At 40.5% G+C, this 11,642-nt stretch overlaps 1 long non-coding RNA gene across 1 annotated transcript; it reads left to right on the top strand.

Annotated features, from left to right (window-relative positions):
• The first annotated feature begins 5,688 nt into the window (after positions 1–5,688).
• Positions 5,689–8,118, top strand: LOC309676893. The gene is made up of 3 exons (XR_014269634.1): positions 5,689–5,726; positions 7,920–8,000; positions 8,088–8,118. It is a non-coding gene; the product is annotated as an uncharacterized lncRNA (long non-coding RNA).
• Positions 8,119–11,642: the final 3,524 nt, after the last annotated feature.

Genomic DNA, 11,642 nt, shown 5'->3' on the forward strand with positions numbered 1-11,642 from the left:
ACTGCTTAAATTACAATGCATTATTACACCTTCTCTTGCATACTGTTTTAGAGTTTATTTTAATAGCTTTTACAAGCACTTATTTGGGAAAACAGCCCTTTTGATAATTTACCAAGAAAGGGAATTAGGAAAAATCAAAAGGAAAGAAGTCTCTCATTTAAAAATACTGCCAAAGTATACCCTGCAGAGTGTGAGGAATACATTGCTCCTTTGAAGGTTTTCATCTTTCCTTGTGTTTTTGCTGAACTGTGAGAAGAAAAGTGATACCAAAATAGAATGAAATGTAACATAATATAAAATGAAATCTTAGTGTGATTCTAGGGATAAGGAAAATCATGAAACAACTGTGATAACACCATCATTTACAAGAAGGTCTCATCTAGATGTACAGTACCCTGAATTTGAGTCAGGAGTAGAGAGAAACTGTGTGATTCATTTTGTCAATGTGATTTGGCAGTCTGCACAGTCCCAGAGGAGTCTCATCTAGTGTGATTTTTTCATAGACAGCTTTAGAAAACATGCGATTTTAAAAATCCCTCAAAATACTGATATCTCAGGAGAGCCAAATAAACTTTATAAGCCAGGACTGCAAATGTAATTAAAACTTATGTTTTTATTTTTTTATCTTTTAAAGTCTGGTAATTATGACACAACAACTTAATTGTGCTTTTCTTATTTTATTCTCTGGAAATTCATTTTGCCCTGTAAGTACCCTGTAGTTTTTACAGAGAAAAATGTTACAGCCACCAAGACATTCACACGTGAGCCCTGAGCCTTCATGCTCATGCAACTGCAGTTGCCAGCCATTCTCCCACCTCTCGCTTTTTGCTGCTGCTTGTCACCACCTGGAACATAGGCTGTAAACTCCTTTGGGCGAGGACTGGGTCTATTTGCATGTTCTGCCAAGCTGCTGGCTTTGCTCATGGGTATTCCAAATCAATGCAGCTATAGCTGCATTTCAGATGCACCGTAATGGATTTCATTCTTCATAAGTACAATTTCTATTGACTGTGTGAGTTGAGATGCTGACTAGATTCACTGTTGGTGTTGCAAGTGACGCCTTACAATAATGATTCCAACTTTTCTTTCATTGAAGGCGGTGATGGCAAGCGACTTTGCAATCCCAAGGTTCCGGCATTTGGAGAAGCTCTTGCTTGTTCATGGCCACTGGTGTTATTCCCGACTCGCCAACATGGTGCTGTATTTCTTCTACAAAAATGCAGTAAGTGTTTGACTTGGCAGCTTTATGCCACCACATGTTTCTAGGGTTTATTTTGTGCTAAGTGAGCATTAGGTCAGCCTTCAAATGATTTATAAATAAGCTGCAAAGAAATCTGCAGAGTTGAAAGACAGCTGGCTGCCATTCGCAGAAATACAGGACCCGCTCCATAACAGCCACAGTGTGCTGCTGAATGTGCAAATTAGGTAACAGAAATAACAAGCACTGCTGAAGAAAAGTTTCTTTGTAGAGTAGTTTTGCAGAATGTAGATGGCTAGACACAGGAGTCTTTAATGCCAAAGCCATCCAGCGTTGATCCAAAGTAGCAGCTGAGTGTGTTTTCTCTTCCTGACCCTATCGCGTCATTGCTTATGAATCACTGTATATGTTCCCTAGTGACTTGAGATAATTTGAGTCCTCTCTGTGTCTCAGATGCAGAGATTGGGAAGGTTTTTTCGTGATTTATCTTACTCCCAACTAACCAAATGAGTTCATTAGAAAGGAAGCACACTGTGGTAAAGAACAGACTACAGGTCTAGGTTTCCTCCCTGGTGTGTGAAATGGGAGTTAGTCCAGTACTGGGCACTGAGCCAGTAGCAGCTCGACTCCTTGGCCCTAACAAATGCCCTTTGGATTGATCTTGGAGTACAAAGGTGATTGATTGAAAACTGTCTAACAAGACAACCAAGAATTCCTTCAGCTGTGTGGGAGTCACTGGCAGGCACACACATCTGCTCACTTGCAACACCTACAAATCACCTTGGGAGCAAGGGATACGAAACCGCAGAAATAAGAACAGAGCCAGAGCTCTTTTTGCTCTAGAGGGCAATGTGTGAACTCTGAGCAGGAGACTGGATTTTATCCTCAATATCAGAAAAAAGGTAGCTCTCAGTTTTGTAAAAGTTGCTTTCCAAATTTAATCTAATCATCAATCAGTGGCAACTTCTTAATGCAAATTCCTCTCAGCCTGACTAATCCCTGTCTGATCTCAGTCTAAAGGTAGGTATTTTATCAGAAGACCATCATTTGCTCAAAATTTTGAACAGCATAAGAATTAGTAAAGCATCTTTGTATTAACACAAGTGTGTTAAAATACCTTCTGTGGTCTGATCAGACACTGCATGCAAGCACCCTTCCAGACACAAAAGAAAGAAGGGACTTGGACAGTCTAAACTGCTGCCTGAGTCTGAAATAGCAAGCAGATTTAAATAATACTGCACTGAGTGGAGAGCCACCTGTAGAAGCACAACAGTGAAATATGTGCTGGTGTTCAAATGCCTGAGTTTTTAAGCTTGATCTTGAGTGATGCTCCCACCCCCAGTGCTGTACGTTTCCAAGATACCCTTTGGCTTGACAGTATCGAATCTGAACTTCCAAGAAGTGTATGCAGAGCCATCTTACATTAAAATAAAATAAAAAAAAAAAAAAAGAAGTAATACACATAAGACATTCCAGCAATCAGCAGTCAGAGATGTTGTTTATACATCTACATTTTTGTTCAGCTCTTGTAAAATCTTCCATTTCCTTTGGTACAACTCCCCTTGATTATGAGTATTATTTCTCATGCCATTTTTAGTAAGACATTTTCAGAAGCTGCTGCCTCAAGGCTAGAATATAACTCAAGAAATCTCTTTGTGTTGGCTCTGCTTTGGCAGCCTTGAGAGCTTTCTGAGCAATACCTGTTGCTACTGACTCTAAAACTGTAGTGGGTTATCCAGCATATAGGCATGAATATGTCTGACACAGAGCCTGCCCTTAAGGAAATAATATTCAAAAATGAAAGATGTGAGCACCTGATCCTTTTGCAAGGAGACTGTTTTGGATGATTCTCCGCAGAGAGTCAAGATAGCCACACTGCAAATGTTCTGCAAGTTTTCTGTTTCCTCAAGTGTTTTTTTTTCCCCGTTCGCTCATATTATGCAATTTTCCATTCTCTGCTAGAACGTATCTAACTCAAAGTTTAAACTCCAAATTTCTGCAAAAGCCATTTGGAAACTCAGATGACTTATCCAAGATGTTTGGCTTGGTGAAGATAATAAAAATACAAGTACAATTTAACTAAAACATAGCATAACTGGAAATACCTGAGCTTGATGAAAAGGGATTTCATGTAAGCAAAATTCTACCTGCACGAGCATGCACTGCTTCTTCCCCATGATATATTATCTCTGCAAGACAACACTGGACATTTTTGGACATCTACTGATGAGTTTACTGAGAAGTTCTCTCTGGGGCCACATTCATAAAACAGTCTCATCTCGGGGGGGGAGGGGGGGGAAGAGAACCATTTTTATTTAAAATCTAATTAAATTTTTTTGTAAATTTGTTTTTACATTTTTTCAGGGGGGTAATGCACAGAAGCAAGAGGGGACGTTATAGTTGAAATTAAATTAGACACTTGTTGAAATTAAATTAGACACTTGTTTAATCCAAAATAAAATTTCAGGGGAAAAAAGTCTGTTTTAAGCTTGGTTACTGAAATGTCATTTGTTTGTACAGCTTTCTTTGACAGCTCTGCTGAGACCCATACAAGAGGTGGTAGGAAAATTTTCAGCTGACTGTACTTTCATCAAACTATCCGTTTTTGTAAGAGCTAAACTGTTTCCAAGACAGGTTAATTTTAGCAAGACTCTAGAGAGGAAAATTTCTTAGGTCCAGGATTAGCTGGATTTTGTTTATTTCAGATGAGTGAGAGAAAAGTATCTAAATTCACATATTTATTGCAATTCCGTTTTGAGAAAAGACTCAGGAAGTTTTGGGTTTTGGGTGTGGAAATGAAATAAATTTCAAAATCTGTTCGATTTTGAAATGAAATTGCCATCTCCCAGCCACGTCTACTGAAGAGAGTATTTACAGAAACATTTCTAGAGGTGATCCTTAAAAAAATACTACCGTTTAACTTTTAATAGGTTAGTTTATAGTATAGGCTCACAAACAGTGAGATGTATGTTGCTGACAGTATACAAGCCACTTCAACATAGTATGCAAACATTGCCTGAACTTATTTATACAATTTATCTAACTATATATATAAATATATATACATTTACAAACAGCAGGACTGACCCTCTCATTCTGTGGCAATTCCCATTCACAAGATAGGCCTACTCTCCTTATAGCAGTTTTCACAGACTAAGCAGACCATAGCTTTTTTCTTTCCTCCTATGTTTAAGTTTCAACGGCATTTTGGTGTACAGATAGAACAGATCTGTATTTTCCTATATATCTGAAATTGATGAAGGGTTAACATACTCCAGCTGGCTGAAAGCTTTTAAGAGGAGAATACAAAAAGAAGAGGAAGTGAAAGGAGAGGTCATGTCATTTCCCTTTTTCATGGTTAAAATGGGGAAAACCCTCCAGGGACAATTGCCATGGTTTTTCTGGTTGCCTTCCGTTTAGTGTTAATGACTGTACAAAGAATAATAAAAATTACAGTTTTAGGAGGACCAAGCCTGGGAATTTGTTTCCTTCCCTAGGAAGCTGCCCGTCTTTTTCTAGGCCTCAAATTCCCCCTCACCAAGTGAGATCGGCACCTCTCCTGAGCCCTAACACCCTCTGGATTCTCCATGCTGCAGAGATTGTAGAAGAAACAAGTTGTGTGGTTTGTCCCTTTTTGGGTGATTCCAACCCAAAAACATGAACAATCCCACTGCAGCTGTGTATGCAGCTGATTTCTTGATACAGGTGATGAGTAAGGGAGACTGAGGAATCTTGACAGCACTGCTAATTTGCTGAATTTCAAAGCACGGGGATAGAATAGTTAAGACAACTTTGCTAGACCTTACAGTTTCACCTCCCTTGCTGCTGCTAGTCTCATGTTGGTCTTGCAAAAAAACTGCATTTGCCTATTGTAGACCAGCAGAGCCTCCCAAAACGTGTCAAGCCAGCAGAGGATATTATTATGGAAATGCATATTCTTACAATAGTAGTGTAAGAGCTATGAGATCAGTACTCATGTACCTAGAGGTCAGTGATGGTTGGAAGAGCTTTTTATGGTTAGTTAAATTGCACCTCAGAGTTTCACTTGAACTGAAAGTTAATTTTGTTTGAAGTCACCCTTAACACTTGATATCCGAGGTTCCAGCAGCACAAAGACTTGCAGGTGTGCCAAATGTTTGCAGCTTAGCTAAGTGGTCCAAGCATCAGGAACAGCACGTTAAAGACTAGGTGTCTTTAGAAGGATCGCTCACTCGCTTAGTTCATAGATAAGTCTTTGCAGAACTGGAATCAGAATGGTTTCAGAACACAATGGGGTGATGATCCTGCTTATCTTGTCATACTTACAGCATTGCTCATTCTGTTTCAGATGTTTGTGGCCCTTCTCTTCTGGTATCAGTTCTACTGTGGGTTCTCTGGCTCATCGATGATTGATCAGTGGTATCTCATCTTCTTTAATTTACTCTTCTCTTCTCTTCCACAACTGATTACTGGTGTGCTGGATAAGGACGTGCCAGCTGAAGTGTTAATTGCTGTACCTCAGCTTTATAAAAGTGGCCAGAATATGGAGGTAAAAACTAGCTTTTTGTAATTTTTTTCCTAAATGTCTTTAGTTTCGACTGAAAACTAACCCTGCTCCCAAAGGGTGGATGACTGATAAAAACAGTCTGAGAAATCACTGTTATTGTTTCGTGATATTTCTCATCTGAGTCAAAGTATCTAAATTCCAAAAGTGTATTTAAAACACACAAACAAAAAGACCCAGCTATATTTTGAAATAAGTAACAGGAGAGAAGGCTGGATACTTTAAGTTAGCCTAAGCTGAACACCTCCCTCGTGGTCCGGGCTCACAAATAACCACAAAAGTAGAGCAGATTATACCTTTTAGACTAGTGCAGACTTTCACAGAATAACCTCACATGACTTACTGAAAACTTCAGGCCCCAGCTCTTTATGAACAGTCAGAAGAGAAAGATGACTTTAGGATTACGCATGGAGGTCGATGGACTTAGCCTCTGAGGGAGGTAGTCACCAGCAGATGACAGATTCAGCTGTTGAAAACACCTTGTCCCCATCTGCTTGAAATATACAATGAAAACAGAAGAAATTACAGGAGGGATTTGAGCCAAACCATTTCTGGTAATTACAGCTACAGTGTACTGTGGGAAAATCTTTCTGCTTGGCAAAACTATCCATACTGAGACACTGCTTCCAGGCAAAAGCCTTTCTTAAAAGTATCTGACGTGCCCTCTGAGAAGAGTCAGTGAGTGGTTTTTGCCTCTAACTGTGCACCTGCATTTGTTACCCCACACATCTAGTGACATTGCTAGACACTGTCCTAGGAAGATGAAAGGAGAATTTGTGTGACTTATTTTTAGTACTTAAGTCCAATTTCTCTCTTTTTCACCCAGCTGTTGTTTTCCGTTTTCTACATTTCTTCTGTTCCAGTGCATTGCACTTTAAAGATCTGTAACTTTAATACCTTCCTTTCTTGCACATTTTTAAGGTGATAGAAATCTTGTAACGACTTACTCTTGTTGGGAAGTTGTGTCTGCCTGTCTTCAGCTAGCAAACTGAGGAGAGAAGTCTCCCAGGTTCACAGTACAATTATTTCTCATAGGCAAGCCCAGGGACCATTCTAAGTTTGTCTGAAATCTAGTGCGCATATTCTCTGAGTAGTTACCTAAAAAGGCATTTCAAAAACTTGCCAAAAATCCTGCTTCAGGTGGGATCTTTTTCAAAAAGATATCACTGATTCAAAGAATTACAGAATTATAGAATACTTCAGGTGGCTGTGGAGGCCATCTGATCCAGACCCCTGGTCAAAACAGCTTCAAAGCTAGATGAGGTTGCTCAGGTCTTTACCTAGTCCGGTTTTGAATGTCTGCAACAATGGAGATTCCATAGTCCCTCTGAGCAACCTGTTCCAATGCTTAACCACATGTTATTTCAGTAGGCCAAAGAACACCGTAATTCTTTCTAAGCATCTTTCAATTCCCATGTTTAGGCTGCAGTGATATTATCCATATCAGGAAGGAGTCCTGATGAACACAGTAGTTGGAGATGTAGCTTATATCCCAACATTAAATAAATATTTTGCTATTTACAAACTATTTTTCCTTGTATCTAAGTCTTTTATATGACCATCCATACCCCTGCAATTGTATATTTCTTTAAACAATATTAGTTTAATATTGTTTCTTAGCGAGCAATTTTGTGCACACACACACAGATAAATGCATACATGTGCTTTATATACATATTTATAGCATAGCATACATTGCTGCATGAATTACTGCTAAAGATCCTTGTTGTGGATCTTCTTTTCTAAGTATGTGTGCATTTTCTGTTTTCTGTCTTGTGAATAAATACCCTGTGCTTGTATGTACGTGATGTAAAACCCATTTACTCGTGTGCTTAGACCTCAGAGAGCTCCTCTTGGAATCAGCAGTCTAAATGTAGTGCACAAAGTTGGGCACTTTGATAAATGTTTGCTGGCCTGAGTGTCAGATTCAAATTTCATCCTCTGCCAGGGGAAAAAAAAAAAGGAAAAGAAGCAGAAGGGTGTCCTCCCAGAACAGAGTGACTTGCATGTAGACTCTTCATACTTCATCCCCGAGGGTATCTAACTGATTGGCAAAGTTGTGAAGCTATTTGCACAAGCCCTTAGATGAGTCCGTTGGAATATGCCCCTTAAAATACCTATCCCAGCAAATAGCATTTTAATTAGGCTCTGATTTTCTTAATTTTTTTAATGCCACAGGAGTACCAGCCACACATGTTTTGGATGAACATGATCGATGCTATGTATCAAAGCCTGGTTTGCTTCTTCATCCCCTATTTCGTAAGTGTTTGGTTTAAGTCATTCCATTTCAAGCATTTTGAGAACTGACAGCGCAGCTTGGGCTAAATTCTGTCTCCTTCTTTACAGACTTACTATGATTCGGAGGTGGATATCTTCACCTGGGGAACTCCCATCACCACAATAGCTCTTTTCACCATCATACTACATTTGGCTATTGAAACCAAAACTTGGGTAAGGTACCCACAGCCTACATAGAAACTCACTGGCATATACTTAATTCTTTTCTTAATGCCATTCTTCAAAAACAGAAGTTGGTCGCTTTGTTCCCTCAGCACATTCTATTTTTAGCATGCATTTTAAGCAAACATGAAAAAGGTTTTAAACTGTGATCAGCGAACAGCTTTGTAGTGTTTTATCTATAATAGGAATTTTTGAAAATACAAGGCTCTAAACTCGTTGCTGTGCATGGATTTGGCTCCAGAAATTAAGAAGTTTTAATTCAGAATCGCGGCAAATTTCTCAGAATATAAACAATCATTATTCTTTTGTTGTTTTTTTTTGTTCTAGACTTTTCTCCACTGGTCATCTTGCATCTTCAGTATCCTTTTATTTTTCTTTGTGGCTCTGGTTTACAATGCTTCCTGCCCAGCATGCCATCCTCCATCCAATCCCTACTGGACCATGGAAAGGCTGATGGGAGACCCTATGTTCTATTTCACTTGCATTTTATCACCAGTTGTTGCATTGCTGCCCAGGTATTGTATCTTCTCTCATATCTTCTCTTATATATGAAAGCACTTTATGCATATGGTTGAGAGGGGGAGAAACATTTCTTTTTCCACTCCCCTCTTTCTTTTTGCCTTACCAGCCCAGTCAATTTTTTTTCAGCAGCTGATTCTATGAAGTCAGGTTGTCTAACCTCTTCTGTGCTCCCGACCACAGGAATAGGCCACTGCTCCTGGCCGTAGACCACAGGAGTGGGATAACTGTAGACTGCTGGTCGAACCTCCTGGCCATGCAGAGATTTGCTACCCTGTGAGGTTTTCCGTGATGCTTCCAGATTCAATCCATCCTCCCATAAAATGCACAGTACAGAAATTCTGATAGTATATTGTGGACTTACTTGCCTACTTATGGATGTAGGAAGCCTGCTCTGCAGACTGATCCCCACTGCCTTTAGTTACACATCAGGAAAATGAAAGACGATCACAAGGCTGGCTAAAGGCGCAGATTTATTACGCTGTTTGTTATTAATCAAAATATTAGCGCAGCATTTAGAGGTTTTCATCTGAAAGCTTTCTTATGTCAAACATGAGAAATGCACATAAAACTCATTTTTCTGTGTGGCACTTTTGTCTTGGATATTTTCTCTTAATAATATCTTGGGTACTTCCATCTTTCTGTTTTTTTCACATGCACATTTTCCTCTTGCAGATTTCTGTACAGAACCCTTCAGGGAACACTATTCCCAACCCAGCTTCAGCTTGGACGCCAGTTGAGTAAACTGTCCCCAGAGATTCGCACCCAGCTTCTGACCAAGTTGAATGTAAAGGAGACAATACGTCAGACGCAACCCTTTGCAGACAGCTTCTCACCAAGCCTTGGCTCAAATGCTAGTGATTGTTACAAGGCTTATAACCAAAGCACACCTGTGCCGACATCTCCTCAAACAAGTGAGTCACTTTTCCAAGAGCACACAAAGGCAGAACATACAACAGATCAGACTGTGGCTGCCTCTCCCCGGGGTGCTGTGCTGTATGGGGAAAACAAACTCCCCTCATCAGCAAGTAGTCTGGAAAGAGCCATGGGATTTCATGAAGTTAGGCACGGCACTTCAGAGATGGAGTCATCGCCTGTGGGAGCAACGTTCCCATGGAGCTCAGCAGCCGACCAAGCAGACTTCAGTTTCTTGAAGTGGATCACGTCAACTCCTCTGTTCAGTCGCTTTGGGACTGTATTACAGGTGTCATCGAGCAGTTTACAAAATGAAACACAGGACAGTATGTGTGTGCTTGGCTCTTCTTTGCATGTGGACTTCAAAGGCTTAAAAGAACAGAGCTCAAATAACTTGCAGGACGAAATGAAAGGGACTCCAGCTGATCATTGTAAAAGTGACAATTCCGAGACCACCTTTTTATGACATGGGCCTTAAATATATTTATATATTTTCTATTTGCACACATTTATAGTGAGATTACTCTATTTGTTTCCAAAGATGAAACAGAAAATCAAAGGTACAGAATGATTATTTAAGAATGTTTAAATACAGTATATTGAAATAAGAGCTTTAAATATAAAAAGAAACACTTGAAAATTCCATTTATATTGTTTTATTTTTTCATCTCATTTTGTAAGGAAATGCCGTCTCTTTATTTTTCAGATTCTTCTCTTTTATTCTGACACATACCATAAAAGCAAAGGACCTATCTACCATATTCAAAAAGATTAGATTCAGCAGCAATTAATGATATCACTATAGGCCATTCAGTAATCGAGGAGGTAAAATCATGACAATAAATAGGCACTGCATTCCATCCATTATCTGCTTGCCCAGGGTGTTTTGTCACCCGTTAGGCAGGACTATCGAATTATTATACACCTCTCTGTAAATGTTAACAGTATCTTACCACCGCATTAATAATACTGGTATTTTATAAGTGACACCATATTTTGATATCGCAGCCATAGCATTTTATGTGTCATGATAAAACAATAAATAAATGACCATCCGTATTGCAAAGTGACTTCCCAGTCTGGCATTCATAGTAATTCAGCGCTTCAGTTGGAGTAGCCAGCATTTGGCTGGCCGTGGCCTTGTATCAGGCTGTTCAACTTCTGAAGAAAAGCTGGAATCGGGAGTGATTTGGTGGCAAAGAGCTGGTTGCATTGTGCCCGCTGTAAAGTTTGATCTGGGAGGCTCTGTGGTCTTCTGTGCTGAAGCACTACCGCGAGGAAGATGGGGTTCGCTAAAGAAGTCAGTGCTGGTTGGCAGCGGCGGGGTGGAGGACAGGCAGGGTGGGGTTCTGTTGGGCACCTTCACTCTTGTTTCAGCCAGGTTAAATCAAGTCCTTGGTCATGAGGAAGGGGCATGACCAGCTGCGCAGGTGCAGAGCTGTGCAGAGGTACTTGAGCCCGGTCTGAGACAGGCTAGCTCCAGTTCCGAAACTAGGGAGCTGCACTGATTTCCGAGGTTATGCCTGAGCCGACCTTATGTGGTTGCACATCACAAGCTGCCGCCGGGCCGTGGGTGCGCGGCTGCGCTGTGCCAGCCTGGCAGATCCCAGGGGGTTTAGCCTGGGAAGGCTGATCGGTTCTTTCATGTCTAATCACCGGGACCATGTATGAACTAGCTGCCGCGCTTCTATGGTTCCTCATCACAGGTTTTCAGATGGCCTCTGCCTTGCTTGCCATCTTGTGTAAGGCCAGAACTTGTTCATGCCACGCTCTGGGCCAGGTGACTTGCTTCCCGCATGGATTGCCTCAGCCCGTTAAGCCACAGTGCCAATCGCCAATCCGCTGGGGATCTTTTTTTTCAAAGATTTATACACCGGCCTCTTTCCCAAAGCCAGAATTGATAATATGAAACTGTAAAACGCCAATGAAAGGAAGAGATGAAAGCAATCCAAGTACGAGCTGTCAGCCTGTAAGTACATTACCCTCATGGAACATGACACATCCACA

The sequence above is a fragment of the Vanellus vanellus genome (assembly GCF_965231255.1).
Source record: "Vanellus vanellus genome assembly, chromosome: 1".
NCBI lineage: Eukaryota > Metazoa > Chordata > Aves > Charadriiformes > Charadriidae > Vanellus > Vanellus vanellus.